Here is a 26,003-nt window from a genome sequence, read left to right as displayed (position 1 = left end):
GAGCGCCTTTATTTTCGTATTGAACTCCGCTAGGAAGAAAAAGTTAGACCGTAGCCTTGTTGAACAACCTCGTTTCTCGCTTTTGTCGATTGACTCGTGGGACTCTACTGAATTCCAGCATGGGTGTGGTAGATTACTGACGTGAAGCCGGACCTCTATGAGTGCTCTACATGGCCGGATCAAAGCTCCAAATCGTAATGTCGCGGCATACATAATCAGAAAATAGGATTCGTGAGAGCGTTTTCTTTAGCTATTCCTTAAGAAAGCTATCGACTTAACCGCTTGTGTTAAACATATAGATTGTCCTATTCTCTTTTTTTTTCTCAAATGACCTATTTCACATAACCGATGTTGATTACAGATTTTGCCTTGCGTCACATTATCGTGGTGATCAATTCCTTTCGTGGATCGATTGAAATAACCAATTTTGGTGTATTAATTCAAGATAGGTAATTTTCCTCAAGGTCATAAAGATCGGTCATCTAGCATGGACTTCTGACTCTAAGTGGAAAGTCTTTCTCATCTACCTCTTCCATCCAAAACCGTTTTTCCGCATTTTTTTCTGCCAAGTTACTTAAATCTATATCGGAGCTATAGGATCGGTAGACCCGTAAGCGAAGATGGTTCGCTCCCACATAAAGAGACGGATATTCGATGTGTTTAGCATAGTGACACTTTTTTTGGTGCCGAAACAGCCCCAATCCCTTTGGTCATTTCGCTTTTCGTGCTGGCCTGTATTCGGAGTTTCTTGGATTTGCGGTGCCTGAATGCCTTTCTCCTTCTTTTTGGTGACGTCGGATGCCCGCCTTTGGTGCTCAGAAGTGGATTCTCCTTCAAAGAGGGCTTTTCCCCTAAGAAAGGGACATGGTTGTACTGGATTTCTAGTCCTATAGTGGAAGAGCAGATAGGATCACACCTACACGTAAGTTCGTTCGTTGGGTTAGTGGCCACCCGCACTCCAACCTATCTATATGGCAACAAAGCGAATGACAAGGCCAAAGTAGCTGACTCTTATCGCTAACTTGACTCGGTCTAAGGGCGAGCTTGAATACAACTCACAGAACGACTCCTCCAGGGGCCTTCAGGCACTCAAACAGATAGTGAGACAGACACCATCTATAGAACTTGAATGACAATACACCCATATATTCTAGCTAACAATCAGAAACTGTATCCAAATGGAGGGGACACTCTTCCTTCAGAAAGATGCCTTCGAAAGAAAAGCTCTTCCCCTCAACGACACAGCACATTTTCTCAAATGTTCCACGTTTCTCACCATATCCTCATAGGGCTGAAGCACAAGAAAGAGGATTACTTGGTTACCTTGCTTCCCTCGCCTAGGACAGTAGAACGATCTGTGGCCGAAGGCGCCACAAACGAAGCGGGTCGCCTCTTTTCTGCAGATCTCCGCAAGATGACCCTTCTCCCCACAACGATAGCACATAATGTTTTTCCCATGCTTGCGCGGTGAGGAGGACGAGGCCTTGAGAAGCTTTTCCACCATTTTTCCCCTTTGGCATTTGGATCCATGTTTTCTTTAACGATCTCCGTGATAGTAAAGGTTTTTTTGGTAGCCTTTGCTTTTGACGGCGATGAAAGAAAGAGAACCCCTCCTATCTTTTGATTGTGGTCAAAATCCTATCCAAGTCCCCTTTTTTCAGATCTTTCTCCTGGTTTTGATCATCACCATTCACCTACTTGTTATGGAGATCCCGACCAATGCACAATCTAGATTTTTTTAGCTTTTTTTCTCCCGTCCCATCTTGGACGGGCCGAAAAGCTTTTCTCATGTTTGAATGGAGGTCTTCCACAAATGAATTTCCATATAGGAATTCTATAATGTGCCTGCAAATATTGATTGAAAGCTTGTTTCAATTGAACGAGGATGTGAACGAGAAGGCAACAAAAGGGAGCTTGGAGCAAGAGGAGTCATTTTGTAGTTCACGAAAAAAGGCATAGTAGAGAAAGTCTGAGGAGCAGGAAAATTTGGTCACGTAGATCTTCTATTTCGCCGGAATTCATTGATTGCTCCGTACTCATTTACAATGGAAAAACTCCTGTTCGTTGTAAGATCACTGAAGGAAAGGTTGGTCATAAATTTGGAGAGTTTGCTTTTACACGGAGACGAAGACCCTATCGAACAAATAGAGGAAAGGGGAAAAAGTAAAGTCTAAGCGACATATGGATCAATAAGGAAATCCAATTTCGGTAATCCGAATCCCATATAGGTCTTTTCTTCATACTCGACCAGCCCTAGGTTGGGGATAATGAATTTTTCGAATCTTGTTGGGAGATGCTTCGCTCCGAGTCCGACTGGGACGGAATGGGGGACCCAGGCCCTTCAATGCCTCCCTCCGGATCCACTAACTCGGAAGAGCTATTCAAAGCTTTTCTGGCTGACTGTGAGGACGCCTCTGCATCCCGGGAGCAGACCGCTCCCCCGGAAGCTGTGGTCAGTCAAGAGCGGCATCCGAATCCCGCTCCAATGCCTGGAGTGGCAGCGGAAGCTGAACAGAACCCTCCTTCTTTTGATTGGGAGGGACGACCTAAATCCTGTGGTCAGTTCGGACAGGGGCATTACAAACGAGCTATGCTCTATGATTTCGCTTTGTTTACACGGGTGAGTGACCTACACCTTCCAATCTATGGTTTCACCCGCGAGGTAGAACCTTCTCTAAAGCTTCTTCGCTCCGTAATACACTTGCGCCTTCCTTTATAACCATGCACTCCCACTACTTCTTTAGGACATGGCTGACTTGCTTATCACAAGTCGTCTCCCGAAAAGGCAAATATCGAGACTGAGATGCTGCTTGGAGTCTTCATTCTCTAGGGCAGAGCTCACTACCACTCATTATCGGAGGGAGACGTAATAATACTGAGCTATTCTTCGATTTCCTTGCTTGCGAGATCAAAAACTGGGTATCGAACAAAGAAATCTGCTCACGGTACCTCTTACCTCAAAACTTCTATTGGATCTGGGATCAGAAGAATTCCAATTTGAATGTGCTCATATCCAACTACCCGAAGGGACGATATCAGGAAAAGCAAAAGGTGCATGGGCGGTTTCAAGTTGTTTTGGTTGCGCAGCTTTCGATCACTGTGTCAGCCGAGCTCTAACGCTTCTATAAAGTGAGAAATCATGGTACCTTCACGTCTACCTTTCCCAAGGGCTAGTTCAATTCCAGAGAAATGCAAGCAATCGTACGGGACTCCCGCCGCCTGCTAGGCTCACTATACCAAGTTAAGTTCCTCCAAAGTATTTTCATCATCGGTATCAGCAGAGTCATAAGATAAGGGATAAAGATAGTAGCCCATAGCTCCTTTATCAATTTCCTTCTGAAACTTATCAGGGTCTAACAATGTTGGAGAAGTAGTATTGCTGCTGTCAGAAAGAATAATGGTTTCTTGCCCATTGTGACAAATACTCATTGTTCTGGCCTTCCAATCTAAATTGATTGGACTGTGACGATATAGCCAATCGTAACCCAGTATAACATCATTGCTTTCCAATTTCAGTAGCTTGAAGGTGTCTTGAAATGTGTGCCCTTTAATAAGTGGTATCAGCAGTGTAAGCTCCAGTAGTTAGTTGACCTCCTCCAGCCACTTTGACAGTAAACAAATGTTTCTGACTCTCATATCAGGGAAGCCCACACCACCATAATCTTTAGGGGTGCATAGGTGTTCCCATCTAACCATGTGAAATTTCTTCTTCTTACTCCCAGTAGAAGTGATTTATTATTGTATCAACTTTTTTCTATATTTTGACAGGCAAAGTGTAGCAACCCAGAAGGTACATAGGGACATTTGATAAACATGCATTGATCAATATATCTCTTCCTCCATAAGAGAAATGTTTGCATTGCCAAGAGTCCAACTTCTTTTCTACCTTTTAATGAAAAAAATCATTAGAAGAGATCTTGTCTTTGCTGATTGGTAATCCCAGATATTATATTTTATAGGAAATTTGCCTATCTCATAGTTATATCAGCTACCCTCTGCTCCTCCTCTACACTCAACCCTACTGTGAAAATATCACTCTTCAAGTAATTGACTTTCATGCCAGACATTTCCTCTAAACAGTAGAGAAGGAATTAGAATCCAGTAATAGACTCCATGTCATTATGCAAAAAAAAGCAAAGTATCAGAAGCATATTGCAAATGACTAATCCCCCCTGGTATCAGATGTGGTACCAAACCTCTAATCACACCTGCTTCCTTAGCTCTATCCAGAATTGCAGATAGTGCATCACCTACTAGGTGAAAAAGCAAAGGAGAAAGAGGATCTCCTTGCCTCAAACCTCTGAAAGTAGAGAAATATTCTCGCCAATCTCCATTCATATTCACACACACTTTGCCTCCTTCCACTACTTGTCTAATCCAATCTATCCACCTGTCAGGGAAGTTTTTCCTATGCATTACCTCTGCCAAGAAAGGCCACTGAACTCTATCATAAGCTTTTTCAAAGTCCAACTGAAGCAAAATTCCTTCAGAGTGAGAGGTTTTCAACTCATGCAAAACTTCATGAAGAATTACACATCCATCCAAAATGTACCTCCCAGGAATAAATCCAGTCTGAAGAGAGCTGATTACTTGTCGAGCCAGAGGAGTAAATCTAAGTGTCAGAGCTTTGGTAATAGCTTTAAACATAACATTTAGAACACATATGGGTCTATACTGTAGGATACTATTAGCATCCTTAATCTTTGGCAGTAGAGAAATGACACCATAGTTTAGTCTGGACAAGTTCAACCTGCCATGATACAGCTCCTGAAGCATTTATATTAGTATACCTCTCAACTAGGGCCAAAAAGCTCTAAAAAGCTAACAGAGAAGCCATCTGGACCTGGAGCAGTATTTGGTTTCATGCCTTTCACCACCTTGTCTATCTCTTCACTCATGAAGTTAATACAAGTGAGGACTGATTTCTGTCATTCATATAATTCAGAAGAGGAAGGCCGGTTGAGTGCTTTCCGCGTAAGACTATTGAGTTTCCAGCTGATTGCCCATATTTTCCAGGATAGGATTTGTCCACTTGATTGAATTCATGTCATTGAAGCAATGAACTTGCTAGCCAGCGTGCCAAAAAGGTTGCTGACTTTGGGTACACAGAGTAGTGGCGAGAAAAGGGCTTGTGCCTCAGCCGTTTCGCTTGATTCGGACCTTATGGTTGTAGTCACAGGGTACAAAGATAACCCCACAACCATTTGTTGTATTCTTTAAGTCAATCGCTCGTAGTATGTGCTAGAATGAGATGAGATCCAGCTCAAAGGTGAAGACCTCATTCTTTGAACCCTCCCGGGCAGTTCCTGTTCTAGCTTCTCTATCTCTAGCAAGTGATACGAACAACACAACATCTTCTCCGGTCGTAGGTCGGTAGGGCTTGCCCTGGCTAAGAAATGGAATAAAAAATTCCCGGTTTCTTGACTGTTTCTGAGATTATTTACCTTTATTTACATGAAGATGCACAGTCTCTTACACTTTTCCTAGCTTAAGTTGGCGGATTGGTAAACAAACGGCTCTGCAGCTCCATTCGCTTCGGCACCACTCCCTTGCTTCTTATCGAGGTCGGTGCCAACAAACAAGTCCCATTCGAGCAATGGAATCTACATAAGAATGTAATCACTGTTAAGTATTCCACTCACTGATGCCCAGGAAAATGGGCCTTTGAAGAAAGCAAAGACGTGGCCCAGACCGAAAAAGGAACTTGATCACCCGGAGAAGATTTCTTTTCTTTGCTGATTCCTCTCAATGAAATTTGCCATGTTGCACTAAGTTACTTACGGATGTATGCATGCAGTCCGGGAACACTTTGGGGTGAACACCCATCCGAACAAGTAGGGTCAATAGTTCAGCATTTAGGCCGTAACATTTAGCAAAAATGAATCTGAAACCCAACAAGTGCTCTCCGAACCAAGCTAGATAGTCTCCTATCACTAGGCTCACCAACCAACCTGGACTTTGATTCTTTCTTATTATTCTAACCGGATATAAAAACCATAAGGATTGTTTCCAGCCGAGAGTTCCCATATGACATAAGCGCTCTTGGGTGGGGTGGGCCCTCATTCGCCAGGTCTTTGAGTGCCCGTCGTACCACGTGGTTGGTACACTAGGCTGATAGATACTTTACTTTAAGGATCTGGCACCTTCGCTAGACGGAGAGTAAGCGGCTTCTATTAGCACCGGACCGTCGAGTCGAATCTCTCGTGTCATGTGCAACGTCCATCAATGGTGGTTCATTAATGTCCATAGATTTAGACTCCTTCCCCCTTCCCTTATACGCAAAAGATCGAGAGGGGCCCGAACCCAAACCAAGAACGTAAACAGAATTCGACTCACTCTCGTATGGCTCGCCCTCGAGCCCTGGGCGAGTCGGCCGGGTCTTTCCCTCTTGTTCTGTTTCCGCGACGATAAATACGCACGGAAGAACTATGGTATGCCCAGCGCGTGGAGGATCCGTTGAGAGTGTCCCTTGTCTCGGTAGGGAACAGTACCTATTGTCTTGAAAAAAAAAGGTCAGTGCTACGGTCCCCTATTGTTTGATCCAATATTGACCGGTGCGGATCACGTTCTACTACCTCCGGTCCGTGGTTCGACCTCCTGTAGTGGTCCTTGCTTTTCTTTTTGAAAGCTCCGCAGGGCCAATTTTGCGTACTTGCTCAGCGTGCCCCCCTTTCGTCGAGTGCCCCGCCCGGTTCACAGGGCTGTTGGCCTACCAAGCAAGCACTTGCCCGCTGCTCCTGCCGCCTGCCAAGTGGGCTCCGCGCTCGTTATCCTGACTGTTCTCTCTGCTGGGCCCTTTCCTATTGCTCTAACCATAAGCTATGGCAATTCCAGCTCGCACCCACTCTGGCCCGCCCAGCGGGGCCTGAGTGAGCTCAGTGGTCAGCCCCTGACGTTAGGGGTCTTTCGCTTTTGCCAGATCTATAGAGATATTACGAGTCCTCCGTCCCAGATTCCCTCGCCGCGGCCATCTGGTTCACGGGTACTACCAAAAAGTCTCATGCTTACGTTACTGTGACTGATATATAAGTATGATCTCGGACTACGAAGACCCAGTCGTGCTTCTGGTTTCCATTCTCATCATCATATTGAAGGAAACTCCTCGTGCTCTGCCATAAGAACTTGGAGTCCGTATCATGGTGAAGGTAAGGTAACGCTGTGATTCTTGCTCAAAAAACTGACCGAACACGTTCGAGTTATTGGCTCGTCCAACCCGGCAGCATTCATGAGTCGCTCGTTCAACTGTCCCTCGGAGACACGGTCGAGAAGTGCCATGCATGGTCGCCCCCCCCCCCCCCCCCGTCCTTTCTTTCTCTCGGTCCCACCAGGGTGGGCCCCTCTGGGGTAATAAAGAAATGGATAAAAAAAAGGGCACTTCTGCTACGGGCTATGCCACCCATTACTTATGAGGGAAGTCGCATCCGTCCCATCGCAAGCACCTACAATGTCATGATCACATTGGTTTACCCTTTTTTGGTAGTTCAACGGACGGTCACCCCTCCAACAAGAAAAGGTAGAAATATGGAAACTTCTCTGCCATTTAGATCAGAGAATTTATAGAGGAAATCGGGTTTTAAATTTCCAGAAACCACACGATTATATAGCCAAAGGGAATACGCCGCGCCTAAAATCATCCCAAGCGCAGCTAATGTGGCTACTAAGCTATTTCTTTGGAAAGCTCCTACTAAGATTAGAAATTCCCCGATAAAGCTGCTAGTGCCGGGTAAACTCATATTGGCTAAAGTGAAAAAGAAGAAAATGGTAGAGAAATTCGGCATGGTGCTCACTAAACCTCCATAATATCTAACAAGTCGAGTCTTATGTCGGTCATATAGAACACCAACACATAGAAAAAGGGCTGAAGAAACCAGTCCATGACTTAACATAAGTAAAATGCTACCTCCAATTCCCTGTATGTTCGATAGAGCCTAATATTCCCCCAGAGAATGCCGCTTACCCCCGAACCATACAAGATAGTTACCACCTATCATACGGCTTTCTAACTCCACTTCTTTTTCTGGTCGTTCCGCTCTGTCGGATCGATGGTAGTCTCAGAGATCTGGTAACCTCCGACATTTTTGACAACACGCTTCCTGCTTCCGTTTTGAGTTGCGCATCTTTCTCCCTGGGGCATACTATAGTATCACATCGTAGACCCCCACCCCAACTCTATCTTCCTTATCAGTGAACCAGAACATAGTGCATAGGTACTCTTCGATGCTGCGAGGACGAGACGAGGTGACATACTACGATCACGCACTGAAGTTCTGCCCTTCGGCTCGGCATATGGAACCTCTCAGCTGCTCCCTCGGGATAGGTAGGCCCACCCCCCTTTCCCGAGAGGCGGCCGGGCTGTGTTTCCCCTGCGGCCACCCAATGGCGGCAGAAAACGAAAAAGGGTGGGCTCCGCGCGGTTCACGTTTTATTGTAAAAAGAGAGCTTTTCATTCTCTTATAGAAGCCCGCGCCCATGCGGGTAAAGCCCAGCGAAGCTGCAGGGAGCACTGAGCAATGGGGGGATGAGGGCGACTCTGCCCACGGGTTGGACCACACCACAGGCAAAAGTCCTTCCACGGCAAGAGAAGGGTGACCGGAACAAGAAGACAAGGCTCGTTCCGTGCGACTCCACAGAAGAGTACGCGCGCTAGAAAAGGCAGCCAGCTTAAAAACGCTAGCTAGCTACTTTTGTAGCCTTATTTAGTTTGGTTGCCTACGCTTGCTCTCCGGCGCGCTACGGCAACACCCCCTGCTTGCTTCTTTCTGTTCGACGCGGAGCTCGCAGCCTCCCCACCCTTGCTCAGCGTTCCACTTGTGATCCTAGAGGATTTGGAGAAATGCGCCCGACCATGAAGAATGGATTTTGTATTTTCTTTCATGTGAACGGCCCTATCTTGTAAAGAATGGTTTTTCGTGCTATAGACCACGTTGAGAAAGACCAACCAACAACACAAATAAAGACCGTTCCATTTGGGTACCTCGAAAGGGAGGTGCTCCTTATGATGCTACGGACGGCTATCCGAAGTGCATGCAATGACGGGCTCGGATAGGATAGGATTGTGCGCGCCGGGCCCTTCGGGTGTCCATATTTTGGCCAACATTAGCGTATATACTATGTTATGCGGCCGTAATATTTTGATACCTTCCACCATTGTTACGCCAGAAATCCAAGGTTCCACACGAGCTCCTGTTCTGCGGCGTGGTGGCAGGACTGCTAGGGGATTGGCTCCGGGTGTAGGTAGGGTCAAATCCGTAGGGGTCATGCAAATACATAGGCCCCTTCCCTTCTGCCGAGTTGTTTAGAAGGCGCTTTCCGTTCTATGGTCCCTCGGAGCGAAGGGTTAGGCAGGTAGTACGGGCCCTCTGACTTCCAGCTATGTGCTGTGTGCGACTCCCGCGAAGCGAATGAAGGGAAGCTCTTCGAGCTTTCTCCGCCAGCGGCTTATGTAGTGGTCGGCATTCCTACGTGCTCCGACTGATCCCCACTGGAGATTATATGAGGGGTCTTGGAAACTGTCATGACGCTTTGGTGACGAAGGTCACCGGGGTGACTATGGAAGGATTCCGTGGTAGTCTCTGACTCCCTCCAACTCAATCAATATCAAGAACATGTCGTGAGCATGGGGGTTTGGCCGACTACTAAACTATTGGCTAGGGCTTTTCTAGTTATAGCTTCTATAGTGAGTGGCCCTTCCGCTTTGATCTAGTTTTAGTTTGTATTGTACTAAATTGAACACATATCAAAGAAAGGTGATCAATCAATAAGTAGTTGCCCTTCTCTGGCCTGGGAAAAGCAGCGAACTCGTTAAACAAGGGGCTTTTTTATTCATGGTCGCTACTGTCGTATTGTATATTGTCGGGGGAAGCTACTGCTTCTATGACAGCTCCGCTTCCTCGTCTTGCTTCTACTTTGCTTGTTTGCGCGAAGGCTTAGAGTCCTTTTCGCTAGGTCCAAATTCGTCAAAGCGAAAGATCTGATCCAACGGAAATCCCGCATATTGAGCGCAGCTGATATGTGGCTACTAGGCGCGATCATCCCGCATGCCATAAAAAATACTTCTTTTTTTATGGCCCGTCATATAAAGATAGAATAGATATGGATAGAGAGACATTCTATTTATTCGTGAAATGGCTCGTCGATCCAAATGAATCATTCTTCTGGTCTCTCTCTGCCCCCCCGCCCCAAAACTGACCCACGACACAGCGCCCATTCGTTTCGCGCGCGGGAAGGCAACAAAGTTCAGTTCAAAAGACCGCAGCGGAGTGGAGCAGCCGCGACACGAAGTTCCTTACCTTAGCTGGATCTCGCTGGTGCCACCTAAACGGTAGGTATAGGCGGCGGATGTCTGACGTTTGGAGTTGTCATTCGTGCACCTGTCCCCAATAGAAGAATGAGTGATCCCTTCCCCTGCGGATCATGGCCTTACCACTAGATCCCCGATGGCCAGCGGGGGATTCGGTATAGCAGCTCACGTTCGTTTGCGCTTCGCGTTCCCGCTGGACTGGACACGTGTTAGCTGTAGGAAGTATGGTTATGAAAGTGACTTCGGTTTGCCAGTTCAGGCTCAACTCCTCGCTTTACGTTAGCGGACTTACATGTCGGGCCGGGGCTCCACGCTCTTTCTTTCTGTGTGGGACGATGCCGAGGAATGTGTCGAGGCGGCGAACAACAACAAGACAACTAACTACATTTGCTTTTTCCCTCCATGAGATGAGCCAGTGCATTGGACCGATGGATAATAGAACTGAGCTGGCCAAACGCTTGGGCGCTCTACATACGATGTAGAAAAAATCAGATACATATCGATTTCTTTCTGATGGATCCAGAATAGATAGATATCTTGTATCATCAATAGATAGAAAGAGGTCAACCCTTATTATTGATAGAAAACCTTTCGATCTATCAGAAAAGATCAGGCCATCTATCAATCGATTTGAATCATCTCGCTTTTCGTTCATTTCAGCCACGCCATAATAGCCGCCACAATAAGAAAGAAGCAGGCGAAACAGCTAGAAGCGCTCGCTTCGCCGCGCCCAACAATTCTTATTCACGGGAAAGCCAACCGAAAGATATGATTCGGACTTCGTAGAGCCGGTGCTACTGCTGTCTGCGTAGGGCCGTCCCCCACTCCCGTCCCGGGGCGCTAAGGGGTTTTGTTTTAGGAACAGACGGCGGTGTTTTGCTGACGCCTCGAATCGACGCTTTTGTTGCGACATGCTAAGTTTTCTCCCCTATTGCTAGTAGGTTGATGGGTCGCATGCCCGGTACACATGTTTTGGCCTTGCTTGTGTGTCCATAACTCAAAATAGGTGACCTAACGGCCGCCGCCCGACTAAACATACCAATTGTCACCAAATTCATATGGGCTACTGAGGAGTAGGCAATGATCTTCTTAAGATCGATATGTCTTAAAGTGGTCAAGGGAGTATATATTATAGCAATCGCGCTTAGAGTATAAATGAAAGGAGTGAAACAAAGTGTCGCTTCGGGAAACATGGGTATTGAAAATCTTAAAAACCCGTAGGTTCCCAATTTTAAAAGAATTCCAGCCAAGATGACGGATCCAGCCGTAGGTGCCTCTACATGGGCTTCGGGTAACCAAATATGAACTGGTACCATAGGCACTTTGACGGCAAAAGAGGCGAAAAAAGCAATCCATAGAAGGATTTGGCGCCGCTCACTAAATTCAGTGGTTAATAAAATTTGTAAATCGGTGGTTCCTGTTTGGAGAAGAATCAACAGAATAGCTAATAGCATAAAAACGGATCCCAGTAAAGTATATAGGAAAAACTGATATGCTGCCTTGATCTTTCTTTGTCTCGAACCCCATACCCCTATAATGATGGTAGAGTCAGGGGTGGCCCCAAAGCAGAATTGACCGGTGGTAGTTGGTCGAAGCTCCAGTGGGTAGCCACTCCCTTCTCAGGGAACCGTACGTGAGACCTCCGCATCATACGGCTCCGTCCCGAGCTTCCGTCGTCGGCCCTTGTCATTAGACCACTATGCTTGTCTTTTCTGCCTTGACTCTCGAATCTTTTGCTTCTCGGGTGGTGGCGAACAATGCTGCTTGCGTAGCGGGAGATGCCCGCCCGTCGTTTAGGCCTGCTTCCTGCCCGAAAGAAGGCTAGCCGGACTAGTGGTATGGGACCCGACCGTCAAAAACCCTACCCTATTCTCGAACCCCCTGCCGAGCTCTACCCTGCCCGCATTTATTTGGAAGGGGGCCAAAGAAATGTCTCCACCTGCTGCCAACAGTCTTTCTTCGGAATTCTACTGAACGGGTCGATCCTCCCCTCCGTTTGTTTTAGCAACTTATCCTAAGGTCGCTTCGCCAAGAACTCTCCGGCAACGACAGAGGAACTAACCTGCCTGCATTGGCGGGGCGGCTTTTTTTAAATAAGACCTGGACGATTATCCCTACCCTCGGTAGCTTACGAGTTTACGTCCATCCCTGGTCGGGTACATTTTCCTTCATTTTTATCCCTTGTAGCCGTTACCCGAATTCGCGCAAGTGTGTCCACACCCCCCCTGACTTGACGAGGAATTCATTCTCGCGAACAAACACACCCCCTACACACACCTAGGAGAACCCCTTCCTGCATATCCATACAAGACCTGAGTAGGCGGGTTGAGGTCCTACAAGGTACCCACTACTCGGAGTACCCTCCCACCAAAAAAAGATGTGTGGTTCGGTGGTTCGACCAGAAATGCTATGCTTACGCACAAGACTACCCCTCTTCCCGAAAGCTTCGCGGGGACCTTTACTACTTTACGACGACGGGGGACCGCCCATAGGGGGTTTACTGCACAAGGCCCCTGCAGAGGAAAAGCTTGATCCCAGCGAATAGAAGATGCTCAGATCTGCACAACATAGGGATTGGCACGCTTTCGGAAAGAACATAGAATAGTAGAGGATCCAGCATGCAGGACATGGCGATCATTAGAAATTCACGAATTAGAAATGTTGTAATATACTCTTTCCCAAAACTTCTCATACCAGACCAACCCACTGAAATGCAAATAGGGATCAGAAATGTGGTCAATATCACGAAGAATAATGAAAGACCGTCTATACCCATATACAAATGGATGTTTTCATAAGGAAGCCATCGAAGGCTTTCCACAAATTGAGATTTGGCCGTAGAAGGATCGAATTGTATCCGAGGAACAGGGGGATACAAAAAAGTAATAAGAGAAGACGATGACGAAAAAAAGGACGGCTCGAGAAAAGGTACCTCGAATATATCTAAGAATCCGATGAACTGCTGCAAAGTGAACTGACCGGGGGGCAGCCATGAAAGGCTGACTTTCTTAGGAAAAGCCATCTGGGCAAGAGATCGTCAGATAAACCAAACTGCCGACCTACTGTCTGTACTGCGTTGGATCAGATAATGGTGAGCCATCAGTCGGACGGAGTTTAACGTAAAGCTCCAAGGGAGTGTCAACAGTCTTCTCATCATTGAGTTGAGCTCGAGTGATCAAGTCATGACGTTATTTGATCTGAGATACCAAATATCCACAAGGAGAATGTGCGACCTCCAAGCCAAGAAAAGGCTTAGGGCGCGTCAGCGCCTTCATAGCAAATAATTGATGAAGGCGACACTTGATCAGCGATATGGTAACGGAGTAATCACCAATCAGTTTGATATCATCAACATACAACAACAGAATAGCACGTCCTCGAGGATAAACTGATACGAACATGGCCGAATCATGATCACTCCGAGCAAACCCTGCCTGGATAACATAACCACTGTGCTGAACTTCAAAAACCGACGCTATCGGGGCTTGTTGAGACCATAGATCGCTTTGCGTAAAGGATAGACAAGAGAAGAAGTCAGAAGGGCAGGTTCTCTTTCATCCGTCTTTTCTAGGTGCGCATATCCATCTACTCAAAGTAGGGGTGGTTGCCATAGATAGATTGGGTCATTCGTAACCTGAGCAATAACCGATGCTACTACAGCAATAACAGAAATAACCGATGCTACAGCAGAAACTACAGCTATACGTGGCGGCCCCACACGCAGCTTTGTTTAACAAGCATCACCCTTCCTTTCTTTTCAAATGCTTCCTCAGTCAATCAGCAGCTTATTCGATTCCTATTCTTATTAAACATCTGATATAGATGGTGGGAACAATGAAGCAGATTCTTCATCTGTAGGTTGCAATCCGTATGATTTCTTTTCTCGATCTCCTGCTTGTGTTTCACCTCGCACCTAAGCATCACGTTCCTAGGGACAGAGACATCTGCGCTCTAAGGCAATCATAGTACTACCAGCATGGTTACATCGTTCTGCGGGCAAGCTTCAACTTCAAAGTCACCTGATTTGGCACCAGCCAAAGGAGTAGGAACAGCAGCTAGGGAAGCACCATTACCATCCATAGGATGCTTTGTGAACAGCCCCCTCTGTTCAATACCGATACCTGTCAGATTCCATAGCTGATGAATCTCTTTCTTTTTCCACTCTTTCCCTGTCACGCAAGACGCTTTTCTGGCACAAACCTAGTAGTTATTTGTCCTGCTGATCTTGGGTGAACTGATGACACTGATGCTCCAAGACCAAGAGTTTTCATAGCCAAAGCTATTGAAGCTGCTCCCTCCCATGAATCACAGCTTTCTGGACGCACTGCTTGAACACCATGGAGCAAGATAGAGAAAAAACTCCTATCCCAGTTGATCGAGCTGAACCCACCCACCGCCGGGCAGGTGCATCAGCCTCTTCTTTCTAGTTTCCGACAGGGCTACCCGCACTAGCCTCTAACCTCTACTCCAAAACCTGAACTTCACAGATCCGAAGCCTAAACCTTCACTACTTCCATCACTTCACAGAGCAGGTCTTGTTTTCAAACTTGCTTTCGGGTTAAGTGCAGAAAATCAATTCAATATTCCTGTCATTGAGGATCTATTAGATGAGCTACATGGTGCACAACTGTTTTCCAAACTTGATTTGAGATCAGGTTATCATCAGATAAGAATGAGAAGAGAAGACATTCATAAATTTTAGGACATATTTGTGTCATTATGAATACTTAGTGATGCCATTTGGACTCACTAATGCACCTGCTACCTTCCAATCTTTAATGAATCATGTTTTTGCTCCGGAAATACCTTTTGGTATTCTTTGATGATATTCTGATATATAGCAAGACCAAACAAGCTCATCTCAAGCATCTGAAGTTAGTCCTGGACATTCTAAGGTCATAAAAACTATATGCTAAGATTAGCAAATGCAGTTTTCCTGTCCCTCAAGTGGAGTACTTAGGGCATGTTATCTAAGGATAGGGTCTATCTACAGACCCCCACAAAATAGTTGCCATCAAAGAATGGCCAGCACCTAAGACTATCACTCAGTTGAGGAGTTTTCTTGGTATGGCTGCAGAAAAAGAAGATTTGTCAAGAATTATGGGATCAATTCTAGGCCACTTCATGACTGTCTAAAAAAGATTCATTCCAGTGGTCAGATGCTCAAATTGAGGCCTTCACAACATTGAAGAATTGTATGGTCACTGCCATTACCTACTTCTGCTTGGACTGCCATCTCCCTGGATTTCTTTGAGGGTCTTCCCAAATCATTGGGCAAAGAAGTCATATTGTTGGTGGTGGATAGGTTCACTAAATATTCTCATTTCATTCCCCTTGCTCACCCTTATACAGTACAATCAGTCTCTCATGCTTTCATGGATAATGTTTTTAAGTGGAATGGATTGCCAAAGTCAATAGTCTCTGATAGAAACTATTCATCTGCCGTGAATTCAGAGTGCTGCCTTTACTTCATCTGCCGTGAACGGAGCCAAGATTACTGTACCTAACTCTCGATTGAATTCAGAGTGCTGCCTTTACTTCATCTGCCATGAACGGAGCCAAGAGGCTTGCGTTCATTTCTTCAGTTACTCGCCTGTTTACTTTCCCCAGTAGCCCAGGGTCGGGAGCTAGGACTTTTGAGGTGAACAGTCCCTCAAAGTAACCCTGTATCAGAGATGCTAACTGGTCATTACCTTCGATCCTGTTGCCGTTTGAGTCATTCAGAAACTTTATTATGTTCTTCTTTTTTCTCCGTTGCAAAATGATGTGATGAAAGAAGCTCGTATTTCGGTCTCCATGGCGGAGCCAATTAGCCCTTCCTCTTTGCAGCCATTAATCCGAGTGCAAACTCTCTCAATTAAGTGTTGGAAGCAGTCGCTCCTATCCACTCCTACCAGGGAGGGGAGCCCCAAGTATTTGTCAGTGAGCGATTCGGTGACAATATTCAGCAGGTTGCATACCTCTTGTCTGTCCCCCCTATCTGTCTAAGGGTCCTTGGTAAAACTCTCTTCATTGAAGGCAGTACGTGGGTATCCATCTTATCTACGGTCTGCGGGTCATCCACATGACCAAAACAAAGGGTACGAAAGCAGTGAAACCGATATATCTGTTGAAGGCGATCCCACCGGTCCTATTTATTAAGTTGCAATGGCGAGTATCTTTGGACCCCAAAGAGTTGTATAAGTTGGAAAATGGAGATTTGCCTGTGGCATTGGCCGTTGGGCAGCTAGCTATTGCATTTGAAGGCTCCACAGAAAGAACCCGCAGGTACTATTACGACAGGTGGCTTCGAATCCAGTTTGTTAGTCGTTTGCATCTCGGTTAACAAAAATAAGCTTGAATCCCTCCATTCGTAGATCAATCAGCTAAAGTTGCTAAAACAATGCCCCGGTAAAAAGTTAGCAGAAGGTCGTTCTTTCTTACTCAAAGTTGCACTCAGGTGCTGCCGTTTTAGAGCTAGGCGATATTCTCTGTGTAAACCAGTATCGTATCTGTTCGATATGGACCATTCTATAAGTATAGTCATTTCAGTCTTCCTCAAAGGATCTCCGATCTATTGTGCAACCTTCCCTTCGAAACCCACCCCACACGAATACTTCTACCCCTTATCACAGCTCCAATGCCCACAGGCATCTGTCTCTAGCACAAATCTTTTACTGAAATCAGGGAGAACCAACACAGGGGCCTCAATTAAAGCTTGCTTGAGAACATCAAAGGATTGCTTTGGCTTGTCCACACAAATGGTACTCCTTTCTTTAACAAGTTCGTGAGAGGTCTCCTAATTATGTATATACAGGATGAGTCACATCTTGACCGGAGCCATGCGGAGCACAAAAAGTGAAGAGAAAGGATTTGTTCACCACTTTAAGCCAAAAGATAGAAATGAAAGTTGTTCCCATAGAATGAGATTAGATCCCGCAAGTGAGCTATTTATACCGAAGCTTACAAGAAGCAAAGTTGAAACGGGAGCTTTCCCACCACGGCATCCAACTCTTCTCTTCCGTAAGCAAAGGGGCTTTCAACGAGATAGGGAGCTGTACAATTTCACCCGTGGGTGGGGCTGGCTCACAATACAACAATTATCGCTACTAATTCCAGATAGAATGTTGATACCGGTGGAAAAGCACTTCTTTCTATGTATAGGGCAGTGAACTAAAAAAAGTGTCCTTTCTCGATACATAACATTGTATAAGTCAACCCAAGTCGCTTCTTCATCTCCGGGAATCCGGTAAGGTACTTTTGGAACACCAATGGGCATATTAGATTAATATTATTATATTATAGTAAGAAAACTACACTTTAATATATAAACATAAGAATGGAAGAGAAAGAAAGAACCTGAGAAGAGCTTAGTTGGAACTCTTTACCGGGATCATAGGGGCTATGCTCCCCTCTCTCTGTCTCAGTCCCAGCCAACGGCATAGCAACACCTACTCTTCCTTCTGATGCAGCCTTCCTGGATCCATAATTTGGCTTCCTCATTTATTGATTGCTTGCAATCACCACAACACCATTGAGTGAGCGTCATAGAATCCTCAAGGCATGAAGTAGAAGTTCTTCGAACCTTGATTGTGTGTGTTCGTGCCCACTCCAATAGAGCATTTGGCCCTGTGAGCTTTGACTATGAAAGCTACCTATGTCAATCAGTATAGCCACTAGAGGGATTGGAACAGGTATATTCCTTCTCAGACAGTACTTTAAGACAAACACGGTTCACAAGGTGGATTTTCTATCTATTAGTTGACTACGGAGCTTCCTCATCCCGACCTATCTATATGTGAAAATCTCTCCGCCAGAATCTTCGTAGTAGTAAGTCATGGGTTACAAGCTGTCCCTTCCTCAAACCACCCCGCAATAGATATAGGGTTTACCAACCTCAGGCATGGACATAGACACCAGATCATTTTGATCGAGGACCCATTTTTGGAATAAAAAGGATAGAGACCAGGCGTAGTCCAATCGGAAGGTCGTGCTTTAGAGAAAGACTTGTGTTCTATAGGAACAGCTGCCTATGTTCACCCGGCTGCCCTGCCTGTCGCAGAACCGCTGTGAAGCATCCATTCTATTCAATTAGAAATAGCATCTATAACTAGTAGTAGACGGTTGCTTCGAGGTCTCACAGGTCCTGCTTAAGCGAAAATGTAGTTGTGGAAGTAGTCTTGCCCACTTTGCCTTACGCTCATAGAGATCTATAAGTATCCCTCTTGTCTAAGTAGGTAAGTACGCTCGGCCCAGTACTAAACTTTAGCATTAAAGCTAGAGTCCTTCTTTTCATGAATGTTCAGGAAGAAGAGAATCCCTAAGTGAGAATTGAATGCCATCCCATTTCCTAAAGAAAGAGATTTCCAATATACGTGAATCACGAAAGAACCAATGCTGTAACTTGCTTCATCTGGCATTATAAGTAATCAATGAGATTTTCTTCCTCGAGAACAAAAAGCTACACGAGGAGAGCCTTGTTTGCTGATATGTTACTAAAAGACCAGAGGTGATGGCCTCTGAATTGCAGGGTATGGAAAGTGGGTGTTAATCAACAAGATTATCTACATTTGCGGAAACCACTACTGGAATAAAGTTAGATCTTTATTTCATTTCAAGGAAAAGTTTCAGGGTTTAGCCACCACTCAGACAGTAGTGAAAAATCAAACTAACTCTAGGCGAAAGTGCACGGAGGATCTGTGATTCCTCCTACCTTATGAGCCCTTACGAAATGCCATTTTGAATGATGGACAAATCATGGGTGTCGGCGGTCTAGTCAGAGCATTTTGGAGCGCCTGAGCGGGTAAAGTAGGTTGACCCGTCCTGAGGGGGAGGGAACAAATGGGCAATTGAACACCATAGGGCACAAACGAATCGCCAGTAACAACCTGTATATATCAGGCAAGAGGTGCTACTCCGACCCGGAATCCTGTGTGATGGTTGGTCACCTTACCAATAATCTTCTTAATGTTGGAGAAAATGAGGATCATTGACTTAAATTGGAATTGATACCTAGACTACTTGGTTCTATCTTGCCACCCCAGAAGGCAACGTATACACAAGTATAGACTATAGGTAACACTGTAGGGTACAGCCTTGGGTAGTCTTAGGGTTTTCCAAGATATGATATGATCGGGTTATTTATTAGAATTGGAAATAGCTAGACGAATAAGTAGGCTTTAAAAGGATGAATAAAGTAGGCCTTCTAACTCAAAGTACTCCAGCTTAAGGAAAGACATGCTACATTGGTGATCAACGTATGGAATTTCCGCTATTCCGTTCCGGGAAAACACTTGTTTTTTCACGTTTTTCCTTCGCTGTTCTTTCCTGGATTTTTTGTTGATGATTCTTCCCCTTAAAAAAAGCTTTTCCCTATAAAAAATATGTGGCCCTTTTCTTTCCCGAAAAGGCATTCATTGTTCGTTCTGTGCCAGGAACCAGATTTGAACTGGTGACACGAGGATTTTCAATCCTCTTCTCTACCAACTGAGCTATCCTGACTATTTATTGTGCATCATCCTAGTAGAGTACTTGTATCTATGTCAATTAAAGGGACTAAAAAAGAAAAAAGTATTCTCAAATTGGACTTAGTAAATATCAGGATAATGATATGGATTGTGAATGACTTACTTAATAATAGGGATTACTTGCCTATACTATAATATGTTCATTTGTATGAATGGGATAAGATCCAAAGAAGTTAGTTCGGATCCGTTTGTGAAAGAGTAGAATAATAAAGATAGTGAATCTTGTTTGAACCATTAATGAAAAATAGAGGTTGGTACAATAGTTAGGAAGTAAAATGGGCTTTTTATTGGGGATAGAGGGACTTGACTTGAACCCTCACGATTTAGAAAGTCGACGGATTTTCCTCTTACTAGAAATTTCATTGTGGTCGGTAACGTTGGTGAATTAACAGAAACGGAAAGAGAGGGATTCGAACCCTCGGTAAACAAAAGCCTACATAGCAGTTCCAATGCTACGCCTTGAACCACTCGGCCATCTCTCCTACATAATCTTATTATTGACCAGAAACTGAGTGAATAGCGAGTTTTCGTATCACTAAAGTACAGGTACAACCGATCACAGGTTCCATAGGGAGTTTGACTTCCTTTCCAATTTCATATTTCTCAACAACAACTTCTCTCATCCCCACGGATCTATTCAAAATTCTGGAATTGTCCCATGTTTCTGTTTCGATTGTATGGCGTGGCGTATACACGTTATGCAAACAGAACGTATGGTTACTTTACTCTATTTTCTCATGGCTTGTTAAACCTTTCTTTTTTCTTTTTGGATCATAACCAAATAAAAACTTCTCGAGTTATCAGAATCCATAGTCAAATTCAGTCCTTGGTTATTCAAGTTAGATGAAATAGTAATAGTTTGGCTCACATTGGTATACTACGAAATCCAATCTGATTCAAATATTGAATATCTCTCCTTGTCGGGACAATTTAAGCAGAATAAAATATCTATTATCGATTTTTTAGAATTGAATTAGTCTGTTTTTTTGCTATTTCATACTGTATAATTCCTTTGTTTATGGGATCATTTTCCCCGAGGGTTTCCAATCAATGGGGGCGTAGTATAGGTAGTTAGAGAGTGTAGGCTCCCCTAGCTTGAATTCTTTTTACCCATTCTTTGAGAGTGATAGGTTTGATTTTTCCGTACCGTAATAGAAGAGCTCAGAAGAAAGACCTAATTATATAAAAACACGACCATTCAAGCTAAAGATCAGAGGATCCGTAATAGGACTCTCATAGACTTGCCGGGAAATAGAAAATTTGGAATCGGCTTTTCTTTTGCGCTAAAAAAAACTTGAGGCCTTTTCCCTTATTATATGGCATATCCATACTTTAATAACCTAGTGCCTGATCGATTGAAAGCAATATTTACTGTCAGATAGAGAGATGCTGATAGGAAAAAGGATGGTATTTACTTATTCTCAAGAATATATAGAAAGGGAAAAGCTTAATAGCCACTATTGATCCCCTGAACAGAGCACATGATTCGGGATTAGGTGCGATGTGAAGAGGTAGCCTAGCCTTTTATGAGAGTCAATTGGGAAGTGGAAAGGCAAAACCATTAGTTTAAGTTCCCGGCTTTAGTCCTCTGTGAAGTTCAGTCAACCATTTGAGTCAATTTGGAGTAAATAGTAAGACTTCGGATCGCACCATTCATAATGTTGCATCTCAATACTTGGCATCTTTTTCCCACTGCTGGCTCAGAAATTCGCCTTGGTTTCACCGGAATTCGTTTATTTCGTTCATTAATTCGTTCTGATAGCTACGCAGAGGTCTTTCCTTACGACTCCCGTGCTTAATACGAAAAGCGGTTCTTGTGTGAAAAGTGCCAACTGACTATCTCCTTATTTTCTGATTGTTCTTCCGATAGGAATATTCCCTTGATCAGCTAACCTGGCCCAAGCATAACAATAGTGCATTTCCCCTTGATGGTACAATTTACATATCTTCTACCTCTGCTACTTTTGTTCAAGAAGGTTAGTTTAGGCACTCCATCCCTGAGGGCTGCATCAGCTTATCTTTCTAGAAATCCCAGCTATAAGCTAGATCTGTATAAATAGGGCATTAAGCAGCAATAACAGAGATAGCATCCATGAGTTTTTTAATCCATCCTTTAGCATCTCCTGACTCGGACAAGGTGTTTCCTTCCTTCGCAATACCCGGCCAGGGCAATGTAGCTATCCCAATAAGATATGAAAGCTGGGCCACACCTGAGCAAGGAACTTATACATAGAAGTAACAGTAAATGTGCAAGATTTGGACCACTGCCATTTCCTTAAACCATCAATCAACAAATTGAAATAGAGATATCGGTATCTTCCAATCTGCCACAAGGATCTAGTCGCCAGTATCTTTGCCTTCTTCCCAACTTATCCCAGCATTCCTTGTAAGCGTTGCTATCACTATTTCTCCCTCCGGTGGCCTTGAGGCGTCTCGATCAATCGGTGTATCCGCCACAGGACACACCTCCTTCTCTCAACCATCCGAACAAGAAGATTTTAGCACTAACCCTCCTGCAGCTTTCTTTCCGACCGAAGTACCGCTTTTCTTTACACTACTTTCGAACCGTATCAGGAACAAGAGCTTATGTGTTGCTTTCTTTTCACAGTACCCGCCCCCACGGGTCATTACTTGATGAAGAGTGCTTCCCCTTTGAGCACCTTATCTTGGCCATCAATATAATTAATCCATCCTGCCTGTCTAGATATTGCTGTTAATACACAGGTTGATTGTATGACTATGGCATAGTGAGTTCTGGCTCCTAGCTGACATACTGAATACAGCATCGAAGCGGGTCTATCTTATTCCGATGTAACGATTTCATTGAATATTGTGATAGCATCCTTGATTTCAGCTAGCTATTCTTAGTGATATGCTTGCTCCTCTTGGATTTCATTCCATGATAAGTATGTATTGGAAGTTGGAATGCCTAAAGTATTGGTGCATTAGGGTCCTCTTAAGCCTTGTTTCCTTCTTGATCTTACCTTTCCGTTGCTATCACTCGCTCTAGCCTCTCCTGGCCAGAGCTCCCTCTATCAACAACACCCTCACGCGATTGATTCCCTGGATAAGTATGGGTCATATAAGGTATCCTGATCATAGTAATTGTATCATATCTCCTTCTCCTATTGATCTTACCATCCCTCGAGTCCAAGTCTCGGGATGGCGCTTATTAAGGTCCTGTTTCCCCTTGACAGGATCTTCCAGTTCTGGTATCCCTGAAGAGCATTTCCTAGTATGTATTTACTAACCTTAAACGATAGGAGCCGTATTTAGATAGATATCCTATAAATCTATTGATTTTCATTACCTTGTAAATTCCTTGTGTGAAATAACTCAGAAGTTCATTGTGCTAAACTTGTATCTATGCAGTACTGTTTAATGTGGAAGAAGTGTTTTTGTTACTAACAACATAGAAACCATGATACCAGTGCATAAGCATGAAAAACGCACTTTGTGATCAGATTGATCAAGGTTGTAGTCATTCGAATTTACTACTTCGTTAAATGATGGCTGTTTAAAGGTGTCTACCATAGTTTGTTTGGACAATGTCCTTAGTAATCAGGTATGTGACCTTCTCATAACCCACGACATCGGCATGATAGGTGTTAAATACATCCAGTGATGGTGGAGCTAAATCAGCAGGTTTTATATATGGATCCCAAGGTATATACTTATACTAGACAGTACAAAATAACCCTGCGTATACTAGAAAAGCAAAATAACCGTACACATACGACTTAGAATTCTCATCATAAAATGGTATTACTACTTCAACCAACTTGTTTATGATTTCACGTTTCAAAAGGGATTTCAAACCAAGACCGCTATGTGAGAATCGCTGAATAACGTCAAAAGTAACCCTTAAGTAAATATTATCGATAAAAAACAAACCTAGCGAATCATTTATTTCTTTAAACTTATCAAATATATACATTTATATTGTCGCCAGCCTACCTGAGCGTGGAACAAATATTTTATATATACATATTCCATAACTAGAGTTCCATAATTGTGAAACGTGGTATATGGTCGTACGCTAACTCCTATTTGAAAGTCGTGTGGCTCTCTAACAAACATGGAAAACAAACCTATCCTCGGCATCCAACTGTTATAAAAGAATGGAAGCACAATTGTTGTTGGACCTATAAACCCTATTATTTTGGCAATAAAACCATTTAGACCTCTTTGATCTAAATTGGTAAATGTTTTTCGATTTTTCACAAATCTATCAATAGGTGAATTCAAGTAGGAAGTCCAACCACTGTTGGAACTATCTCCACCGTTTGAACTACCACCACCCCATATAAAATGGTGGATTATACCATGATCGTCGTGCTTAGGTGCACTAGTTTTCACATTTGGATTTGTTCCATCATTAGTGGAACTAGAACCATCATTAGGGTTAGGGGAACTAGAAGTAGATGCATCATTACTGCCACTAGATGCATCATTGTTGATAGGTTCTTTAGCTCCTTCCTCATCCGTTATATCTTTTTTCTTGGATTTCTTATTATTGTGGAGTTTTTTATCATCATCTTTTTCCCCGTCTCTATTGTATAACGAATTAAGTATCTTCTTAATGGATTGAAAGAATTTCTTCATGATAACAGTATTTTCTATTACTCTCTTATTGGTGGATTTCCTCCGCTTAATTTCGAAATTTACCCAGCCTTTTGAGTACTAGGATCTCCCCCTTATCCTAGCAGATCGGTACCCAGACCATATCCTTGGGCAGCTCGGATGTATCTATCTTTTCGTTCAGATCACATCATCTCGAGCGCGGAATCTTATTAGTGGATCAGAAGACTATGGTGACCCGTAGATCTTCAGATGTTGATTTGCAGAGCAGGGCCGGAATGCGGGGATTGCATTCTTCAAGAAGTATCATATCTTCTTTCCCTAGGGAGAAAGCAGAAACCAGAAACGAGTGGAGGTTCGATCTCTCACCCAAAGCAATTGGGGCTGGTGGAATCTTCCCCTATAGACTCCGAAAAATCATCGTGTACCTTTCCCCTATAGACTCCGAAAAAGCAGCATGTACCTTTCCCTAAATCCTTCTCCCGTGCATGCTATTCTCGTGTTCCGTGATTAGAAAAGACTTGTTTCTTGTTTTCTTTGAGGTAATAAACGAGCTGTATCCCGCTTTGCCTATCTTGATGTGGAATCTATCGTTGAGCACCCATGAATGCAGGTAGAAGGTGTTTTTTCTTAACTCTTTCCAGGCCTCAGCTTGATTGGACTTCGTCAGCTCTTGCCGTTCAACTTCCTCTCTCCTCTCTCATCTTGTCTCTCCGTAGACGGCGTTAAAAAGTAAACAGACTTAAAGCAAAGTAGGTTCGATCCTTGTGTTCTATTATATGAAGTAGAAGAAGAAAGAGCCGGGGGGATGGTCTTGGCACCCATGGGTTAATGGTGAAAGCGCTCAAGGAAATAGGGAATGGAATATTCAAATCAATCAGAAGTGCTATGCTTTATGTAATCAGGCTGAAGGCTAACATCTCGCGAGTAGGCCGAGCTAGGATAAGAATTCCAATCAAAAAAGAAGTATGAATTGGGCCCAAAATCACTACTTTACTACCTATGTCGCGTGTCGCGCCACCTAGTACGATAGACTTTTTGCGGGAAAAGAGCAGGTTTTGCCCCAACTTGGACCCAGGGAAACCAAAGAAGAGCTAGTTTCGCCCTGTTTAGTTAGCGGTGGATGAGCTGATTTCTTTTCACTCCTGTTTCAGAGATACAAAACAAAAGTAAAGTGTAGAACGCAATGTTTGAGCTCCAGGCTTTTACGATTCTTCCGATTGACTTCTCTTCTCTGCTCCTAGCTCCGAATGCCAGTATGTAGAGAAGTGATGGAAAGGGTTGTGCTCTTTCATTTGAGAAACTTCCAACCAAAATAGGAATGTTAGAACAGAATATTTAGATACAGGTCCCTTATGAATACTGTACTGAGTAAGATTCATTGAAGAAATGCTTCTCCGAAGCAATAAGTGTGTGGCACAAGCATAGTCTTCTGCTAACCTAGACTTTCCCATCTTTCTATTAAAACGAATGTAGCTAACGTGAACTAAAAGCAAGCTCTTGTTCGAGGAAGTAGAAATTGTTAGTTGTTGCTAGCTTGAACTGAGTTGTTCCTGTTGGTGCTAGGGTTGCCAAGGGAGTTGTAGCGAGATGCTGCTAATGCAGCTATTTCTGAT

General features: G+C 44.1%; 1 non-coding gene across 1 annotated transcript; it reads right to left on the bottom strand.

Moving 5' to 3' along the window:
- Positions 1 to 20,201: 20,201 nt before the first annotated feature.
- TRNAS-GGA (transfer RNA serine (anticodon GGA)) lies at positions 20,202 to 20,288 on the bottom strand. The gene has a single exon. It is a non-coding gene; the product is annotated as a tRNA-Ser (tRNA).
- Positions 20,289 to 26,003: the final 5,715 nt, after the last annotated feature.

Source organism: Triticum urartu, chromosome 7A (assembly GCF_056163025.1).
Source record: "Triticum urartu cultivar PI428250 chromosome 7A, HENAU_Tu73, whole genome shotgun sequence".
Taxonomy (NCBI): domain Eukaryota; kingdom Viridiplantae; phylum Streptophyta; class Magnoliopsida; order Poales; family Poaceae; genus Triticum; species Triticum urartu.
Note: the sequence above shows the minus strand (reverse complement) of the source record. Positions and strands in the feature narration are given on the sequence as shown.